The sequence below is a fragment of the Delphinapterus leucas genome, chromosome 18, assembly GCF_059928025.1.
Source record: "Delphinapterus leucas isolate spDelLeu-1000000601 "Yukka" chromosome 18, BTC_Dleu_Yukka2, whole genome shotgun sequence".
NCBI classification, from domain to species: Eukaryota; Metazoa; Chordata; class Mammalia; order Artiodactyla; family Monodontidae; genus Delphinapterus; species Delphinapterus leucas.
This window is the reverse complement of record NC_143146.1, coordinates 22183114-22192741: the sequence shown is the minus strand read 5'-3', so window position 1 is coordinate 22192741 and position 9628 is coordinate 22183114.

Here is a 9628-nt window from a genome sequence, read left to right as displayed (position 1 = left end):
AGTGTCTAAATCCTTCATTTTTAAATACACTTAGCACTGGAAACAGTATAAATAAAAATGGATTAAGTAAAACACAGATTATTTATGTAAACTAATAATAATGTGAATGCTCTTTAAAAGTAAATCATTATACTAAATATAAGGAGAATAGCTAAACAATTCATCTATCTTATTGAAACAACCCAAATAGGGAATATGAATTTAAATCACTCAGGATCCAACAGAAAACAAACAAACAAAAATAAGACAACAAAATCAACACAGATAATTCAGTAGAGTGAATTTATTAGGAGAATGGAATTACAACAGTTGCAAAAAGATGAAAGGGCAAAGATAGTGAGACATAGAAATTAGTAACAGTCTAAGGTCCTGTGCTCACAGAGCTCAAGGTGTGGGTATTACCAGAACTCAGAATCTCTAGCTGTCCAGTAGATTTAAGATCCATACAAAGTCTTCTCAGAGGGGAGGTGCATCACTGCCAGAGATGCCACCTGAAGTGGAGGGGGAGACAGGGCCTTGGCTTCCCCTCATATTCTGTCCTCAGATCTCCTGCCAGAGTCTCCAAGAGGTAGATTTTTAACTGAAAGCTAGCTCACAAGGGAACCAGGAAATATAGTTCGCCGGGATCAGCCTTTGAAACAGAGCAGAACAGAGGGAAAATGTGGTTTTAAAGCAAACAGCAAGTGATTAGCAAATTATGATTTTAAAAAATTTGACGTTTTTCTTCTAATTTCCTAAAATTCTTCAGGACATTGATTTAGTTTTTTGTTAATACTATTATAAATGAGTTAACCCATATTCTGAAATGAATCATGTCCTTTTTTTTAATGAAAAATCTTTTTCTCAGCTTCATGACTCTATTAGCTGGTTAGTGAGCAAATACTCAAATTATTACAAACAGTAGTCCATGTTGTTTACCTGCTTAAAACTCAAAAAAGCTTCTCGGTGAACTCAGAATAAAATAGAAAGTTGGTTCTTTATTCACTAGGCCTCCATGGCTCTTGCCTGCCCTTAGGAAATCGTCTTGTTACTCTCCTATGCCTCAGTCACTGGATTGCTCTTGCCCTGGCTGTCTTTCTCTTTCTAAAACTCAACAGACTTCTTCACTGTAACACATTTAAACCTGATTTTCACTCTGGAATATTTTGTCCACATATGTTATTGTTGGCTTAGGACTGAGGCCTTAACTGAACCTCCACACCGTCAGAGTAGGCTACATATCTGTCCTTCTCGAAGAAATATGATGCTCAGTCTTTCACCCCAGCAAATCATTTCCTACATAGCAAGAACCAATTCCTGGTATCTTCTCGTTTTGTCATATTTTGTGGTCCTTGCTAGAGTTGCAAAATTCCCTAAAATAGAAACTGTCTCTCTCTTGGCTTCCAAGGAATCCATCCTTAGTACTTAAGAAGTACTCAGCACGTAAGGGGGTGCCATAAAGATTTATTTAATGAATAAATAAGTGGATGAATGAATAGCCTATTGTTGGGTTTTAAGGTCCTACATTATTTCCCACATCTGGTCCAGCTCTGCCTGCTCCCTTAAAGGCCAACCACCTCCTGCAAGGAAAGACATTTTTAAATTGATTGTTTTGCTAGTAGGCCACTGTCTGGACCACATTTACCTGGATCAGTTGAGGATACTTCATAAAGTCAGTTATCTAGATTTCACCCTCTCCTTTTGCTTCTGAAATGGATAAGGTCAACTGATTCTTCACATCCTACTCATCCAGATTTTCAAGAAAAGTTCTGTGGATCTTTTCCATAGAACCGGTAACTTAGGTTCATGCAAGTATCATGGACTCAGTCAATTTTCAGATCAAACTTTCTCCAAACATGAGACAAGTATTTAAGTGCTTGCTAACTGTTTATAAATGGTTACTTGGCTTCTCCTTTGGCTTTTCATCCACATGTGTCTAACTTCTGAGGCAAGGACTCTCCACGTGAGAAAGCATAAGTGGTAAGATAAAAAAACTCCATTCTTTTCCCCTAGAACTGATTATCCATTGAGCTGTCATCCAGTACATTTTTACATTTGACTGCAATGATATTACAGATTTAAAGACATGATCCAAATTGTTAAAAGTGTTTTCTCTCCAAAAAAAGAAAAATAATAATGAAAAGGTAGACAGGAAATCATGCTAATACTATGGTGAATAAAGCTGTGATGAATGAACTGTGGGCCTTTCCTCTGCTTTTAGCTACTGCATGCCTAGTTTATATACTATAGAAAAGTTTCCCTTTTTAAATTTTATTTTGTGATATGTATCTTTAACTTCTACTTATTGGAAAAATGGAACTCCTACAGATTGTGTAGTAGTAGCTTGTTGTTTTCCCACCCGTTTCCATTCTGTAGTCTCTAATGCCACATGTGGGACCCATCTCTCTTCCCTTCCCATTTCTCCGAAACTTCCATTTTACTATCTTCATAATAGGCTTGGCTCATATCCACTCTTCTTTCAGCTCTGGCTTGTGTGTTGCTTTCCTCCTGGCTCTAAGCCCTGTTCCCACCATCTCAGCCATCCCAACTTCAGTTCCTACAATAATCCTTCGTACCCTTCACCTCTAACTCCAAATTTACATTCTCTTCTGGCAAATAGCTACACAATTCTCTGCCCACCCCAACTGTCTAATATATAGCATCATTTAAATCTCAGAAATTGATCTCTAATACTTTCAACTCTACAGAGAATAATCCTCTCCAAATTATCTTTATTACTAAAACTGGTCTTAATAATGCTTTGACTTCCAAATCCACAGTTCTTTGGGCAACACACCCCATAACCTCAAAGACTAAATCCCATATTTTCCCCACTTCTTTCCCATACCTTTCCTTCTTTTAAAACCTTCATTATTTTCTTGGCCCAGAGACTTTTAATCACTTCCAATATTAAACTTTAAAACTTCTCAGGCATATGTCCTATCACAATTATTATGCAAAATTGAACTCTTCCCAACGCTTATCTAGTCCAAATAGTAGCTTGTTCCTTTCTATTTTCAAGTTTCCAAGTCCTAATAACAGATTTCCCCCTCTCACAAATTCCATTCTTCTTCCCACAGGCATTCTCTGGAACCTGGTATCTTGTTTCCTGCTATTCTGATTATGTTTTACTTGCACTGTCCAACAAAAGCAGCCAGTTATACTCTTTCCTTGGTTTCACAGAAAAGCTGTGTTTTTTTTCTTAATCTGACATCCCATGACCTGTGGGTTCAGTTCCACTCACACAGCCTTCTCCAAAAATCCCATATGCTTAGTGGCTACCAAAGTTGCAAAAATGTTTTATATGGGATCCCAGAGGGGGAAAAAAGTCCTGTGTTTGGGAGTTTGTGATATGCAGTGTTCTCTAAAGAGTGGAGCCTTGCAAGACACTCATCTTGCTTGGATCTAAGAACAAGGAGCAAAGCTCCTCATTTCAGAACAAACAGAAGACTTTGCCTAAGGACATTCTCTGGATGAAAGAAAGGATGTGTCTGGTCCTCATTGGGGCTCACTGGAGTTGCTGGGGAATTACCACATGGGAACGCTGACAGCATGAACTTGATAGATACCTCAGATACTTCACCTCTGACAGGGGACGGCATTAAACTGACTTAAGCTGGCTTCTATCTGCATTTCGCAGAGGCAATCCCCAGTGAGACGGGGCATCAATTAACAGCAGCAGTTAACTTTCCCAGTGTGGTGTACTGTATTGCCCTCTTTTTTTTTTCTCACTTTTCCACTTTTTTCCTTCTGCTTCTTGATTAAAACTAAATTGTCTACACTAAAATCTGCTTCTGCATTCAAAGTAAGAGTGCAACTGCCATTCCATTCTTATGTTAGCCATTATTCTGTAGCTCCATCCAAGCCAGCAATGAAAGGTTGGCTTAGTCCAAAAAAAAAAAAAAAAAAAAAAATCAGATGGAGTTAGAGACCCACAATTTTACTAGTAAACAAACAAATGAGTATTACTATTTTTTTCCTTATGGCTTAAAAACTCTACTACATCTATTATGTTCATCATTCTAAATTGCTTAAATGCATTGTTATTATCTGCGGCCATATTTATATTCAGCTGTCTTTTTATGTAAGCACTGATGGTCATGTTTGTCATATTTAAATGAGGATTTGGTGTGTGTATGGATTTTGTTAATATAGATTTTCTCATTAAATAGACACTTTGAGTACCTGATACGTATCAGTCATCATTCTAAGGACTTCGTGCATATTTGCACGTTTGAGCATCAAAACTATCCTTTGAGATAGATATTATCATTAACTTGATTTTGCAAATGAGTAAACTGAGACCAAGAGATAATGAACAGCATGGCCAAGGGGTGACAGCAAACAGCATAGCCATGAATCAATGTCCCCATTTTCCACCACCACTAACACTCTCTCCTTAGTACAATGTGCTTAACCATGATGATGTACACTTATACATTTTCCAATCAAAATCTAAGATATCCAGGGGCAGAAGTCATCCAAGTAAAGAGATTGTTTTGTAGCATATTGAACAAAAAACACCAACAAAAATTCCTAGTTTTCATATATTCTCTCATCTATGTGTTTTGCACCACACTGCATAGCATTTTGTCCTTAATTGGTTTCCTTAAGAAATCCCAACCGTGCAAGCATCTTCTAATTTCTTTCTTATCACTAACGTTTTTTGAGGTTACAGGGAAATGTCACATTGCACGGTGCACAGAATTTATCTGGAAAAAATATTCCATATTCAACACCTCTGAAACTACCTTCATATATATATGAAACTACTATTTCATATATATATATGAAATAGGAGGAATCACTTGGATTCCACCTATTTCAGCCCATTCCATCATGCAGTACCCACCCCTAAGGGGTCTCCTTGACAAAATACCCTTGCAGCCTCCTATTCTTCCCATAGAACTTACCAAGTAATAAATTGAAATAGTGATTCTTCCAAAGGAGTTTGGTTAAAAAATAAATAAATTATATACAAAAACAAAGCAAAATAGCAACAAAAACAATAAAATTCTTCAAATTAAAAAAGGGGAAATATATATAGAGAGATAGATACAGATATAGATAGTACCTACTGTGTGCCATACAATGTGCTATAATTTTACAGATGTTACCTTACTCAGTACTAATAAAGTCCCTTTGAGTTAAGCAGCATTACTTCCATCTTCCAAAAAAGAAAATTGAAAAATCTGAAAGATTTGCCATGGCATCTGCCTCTTTCCACTCTCCTACAGGGGAACATACTAACTCTTTGATAACCATAGTGTAATGTGCATAATAATTCTCAACTAACCAACTAATTTTGGACTATTGCCTATGGTCAAGCAGTTTCAGAAAAGCAAGTAGTGTACCCAGTTATTCTCACTTTTATTCTAATGCTTTTCCACTACATTACAATGCCTTATCCCCTCTTACAAGATTATTTATAATTTTTGAAAATTAATATTCGGTAGAAAGTCAAGGAAATGACAATTGAAAAAGCAAGTAATCAATTCATTGATGTAAAATTAGCTATAGCAAATTAATTTGACCTACTTAATACAAATCATATTTTATTATGAATAGCTAAGGGGAATAATTAATGCTCACAGACATTCATCCATGGCAATATAAAAGCTTTCTTTTTTTCTTTTTCTTTCTATCTTTCTACTATTTCTTTAGACATACTCTATAATGTTGAGTGAATATACCTGAAAAATAATATATCAGGTCATGCACAGTCCATCCTGAGTAGAATTAGGATTCAGCCTACATTTTCTAAATTAAAGTAGTTAGGAAGAAACATAATTACGTCCAAAATAAGAGAAGTGCAGTAAAGGGACCAGGGTTAAGGGAGAAATATATAAGCTTTACAATTATGTGATAGGTATATGCAGATTGGCACTAAAGACCCAAACTGTCAGAGTGAAAGAGAAAAGTAGCAGAGCAGGCAATCAAAGGCTGTTGCTTAAAAAAGAAAAATAAACGTTAAGGTCAAATCTTAATTATATTCTTGTAGCCTACATTTTGTGCTGAATCTTGAAGCAAGATGGTCTTCCCTTAGCAAGTTCTTCACTGCATTACTATTTAGATGTAGATGTGACTGTTGGCAGACTGATGACTTAGAGCTTATACACATAGCGTTACATCAACAGATCATACTTTATTCTATTTAGAGAGCTCAAGGACTGGTTTTATTGTTTGATAAAATAGAAAGACTTTATATCATAGAATGGTTCAATATGTATCAAAATATAAATATGTGTCCTGTATATATATATGTGCATAGTCATAATTTTAGAATATTTAATTATTATTGATGATTACATCCCCACAATAGTAATTCTAAGTATGTTAACAGAAAACATAATTTTTGTTCTATCTAAAAACCTATGGATGGTTATAGTAAACATAAGAACTTCATATTCACATTTATTTCTTAGGAATTGTTTAAAAATATAGGTAACTTTTTCCCCACAAATTGGTTATTGCTTTAAGATATTTTAGTTATAGTGCAAAAATAAAAATTTAAACAACCTTAGCCTGAATAAAATATAAAGGATTTGTGTATAAAATTTCTTACCATTTGTCTTCAATGAGAAAGTCCAGGATGAGGGTAGTATTATTTTTTATCTTTTAAATTTTTAATAGCTTTTTATTGCAGTATAATTGCTTCACAATAACTGTGTTCATTTCCGTTGTACAGCAAAGTGAATCAGACACATGCATACACATGTCCCCATATCCCCTCGCTCTTGAGCCTCCCTCCCATCCTCCCTATACCACCCTTCTAGGTCATCGCAAAGCACTGAGCTGATCTCCCTGTGCTATGCTCCTGCTTCCCACCAGCCAACTATTTTACATTTGGTAGTGTGTATATGTCAATGCTACTCTCACTTCAGCCCAGCTTCGCCCTCCTACCCCATGTCCTCAAGTCATTCTCTATGTCTACCTCTTTATTACTGCCCTGCAACTAGGTTCATGAGTACCTTTTTTTTTTGATACCATATATATGTGTTAGCATACAGTATTCGTTTTTCTCTTTCTGACTTACTTCACTCTGTATGACAGACTCTAGTTCCAGCCACCTCACTGCAAATAACTCAATTTCATTTCTTTTTATGGGTGAGTAATATTCCATTGTATATATGTGCCACATCTTTATCCATTCATCTGTTGATGGACATTTAGGCTGGTTCCAAGTCCTGGCTATTGTAAATAGTGCTGCAGTGAACATTGTTATGCATGTCCATTTGTGAATTGTGGTTTTCTCAGGGTATATGCGCAGTAGTGGGATTGCTGGGTCATATGGTAGTTCTATTTTTAGTGTTTTGAGGAACCTCCATACTGGTTTCCATAGTGGTTGTATCAATGTACATTCTCACAAGCAGTGTAGGAAGGTTCCCTTTTCACCACACCTTTTCCAGCATTTATTGTTTCTAGCTTTTTTGATAATGGCCATTCTGACAGGTGTGAGGTGATACCTCATTGTAGTTTTGATTTGCATTTCTCAAATAATTAGTGATGTAGAGCATCTTTTCATGTGCCTCTTGGCCATCTCTATGTCTTCTTGTGAAATGTCTATTTAGGTCTTCTGCCCATTTTTTAACTGGATTGTTTGTTTTTCTGATATTGAGCTGCATGAGCTGTTTGTATATTTTGGAGATTAATCCTTTGTCTTTTGTTTCATTTGCAAATATTTCTCCCATTCTGAGGGTTGTCTTTTTGTCTTCTTTATGGTTCCTTTGCTGTGCAAAAGCTTTTAAGTTTAAGTAAGTCCCATTTGTTTATTTTTGTTTTTATTTCCATTACTCTAGGAGGTGGGTCAAAAAAGATCTTGCTGTGGTTTATGTCAGAGTGTTTTTCCTATGTTTTCCTCTAAAAGTTTTATAGTGTCTGGTCTTACATTTAAGTCTTTAACCCATTTGGAATTTTTTGTGTGTGTATGGTGTTAGGTAGTATTCTAATTTCATTCTTTTACATGTAGCCATCCAGTTTTCCCAGCACCATTTATTGAAGAGGCTGTCTCTCCTCTATTGTATGTTTTTGCCTCCTTTGTCATAAATTCGGTGCCCATATGTGCGTGGGTTTATCTCTGGGCATTCTATTCTGCACTGTTGATCTATATTTCTGTTTTTGTGCCAGCACCATACTGTCTTGATTACTGTAGCTTTGTGGTATAGTTTGAAGTCGGGGAGCCTGATTCCTCCAACTCCGTTTTTCTGTCTCAAGATTGCTTTGGCTATTCGGGATCTTTTGTGTTTCCAAATGAACTGTAAGATTTTTTGTTCTAATTCTGTGAAGAATGCCATTGGTAGTTTGATAGGGATTGCATTGAATCTGTAGATTGCTTTGGGTAGTATAGTCATTTTCACAATATTGATTCTTCCAATTCAAGAACTTAGTGTATTTCTCCAACTGTTTATGTCATCTTTGATTTCTTTCATCACTGTTTTATAGTTTTCTGAGTATAAGTCTTTCACCTCCTTAGGCAGGTTTATTTCTAGATATTTTATTCTTTTTTTTGCAGTTGTAAATGGGAGTGTTTCCTTAATTTCTCCTTCTGTTGTTTCATTGTTGGTGTATAGGAATGCCAGAGATTTCTCTGCATTAATTTTGTATCCTGCAACCTTACCAAATCCATTGATTAGTTCTAGTAGTTTTCTGGTGGCATCTTTAGGATTCTCTATGTATAGTGTCATGTCATCGGCAGTGACAGTTTTATTTCTTCTTTTCCAATTTGTATTACTTTTATTTCTTTTTCTTCTCTGATTGCTGTGGCTAGGAATTCCAAAACTATGTTGAATAAGTGTGGCGAGAGTGGACATCCTTGTCTTGTTCCTGATCTTAGTGGAAATGCTTTCAGCTTTTCACCATTGAGTAGGATGTTTGCTGTGGGTCTGTCATATATGGCTTTCATTATGTTGAGGTAAGTTCCCTCTATGCCCATTTTCTGCAGAGTTTTTATAGTAAATGGATGTTGAATTTTGTCAAAAGATTTTTCTGCACCTATTGAGATGATCATATGGTTTTTTTCCCTTAATTTGTTAATGTTGTGTATCACATTGATTGATTTGCATATATTGAAGAATCCTTTCATCCCTGGGATAAATCCCACTTGATCATGGTGTGTGATCCTTTTAATGTGGTTTTGGATTCTATTTGCTAGTTGTTTGTTGGAAGATTTTTGATTATGGTTTCAATTTCATTACTTGTGATAGGTCTGTTTATATTTTCTAATTCTTCCTGGTTGAGTCTTGGAAAATTGTACCTTTTCAAGAATTTGTCCATTTCTTCGTGGTTGTCCATTTTATTGACTATAGCTGTTTATAGTAGTCTCTTGTAATCCTTTGTATTTCTTCAGTGTCAGTTGTGATTTTTCTCCTTTTTCATTTCTAATTTTATTGATTTGCATACTCTCCCTTTTTTTCTTGATGAGTCTGGCTAAGCATTTATCAATTTTGTTTATCTTCTCAAAGAACCTGCCTTTAGGTTTATTGATCTTTGCTATTGTTTTCTTCATTTCTATTTCATTTATTTCTGCTCTGATCTTTATGATTTCTTTCCTTTTACTGACTTTGGGTTTTCTTTGTTCTTCTTTCTCTAGTTGTTTTAAGTGTAGGGTTAGATTGTTTATTTGAGTTTTTTCTTGTTTCTTGAGGTGAGA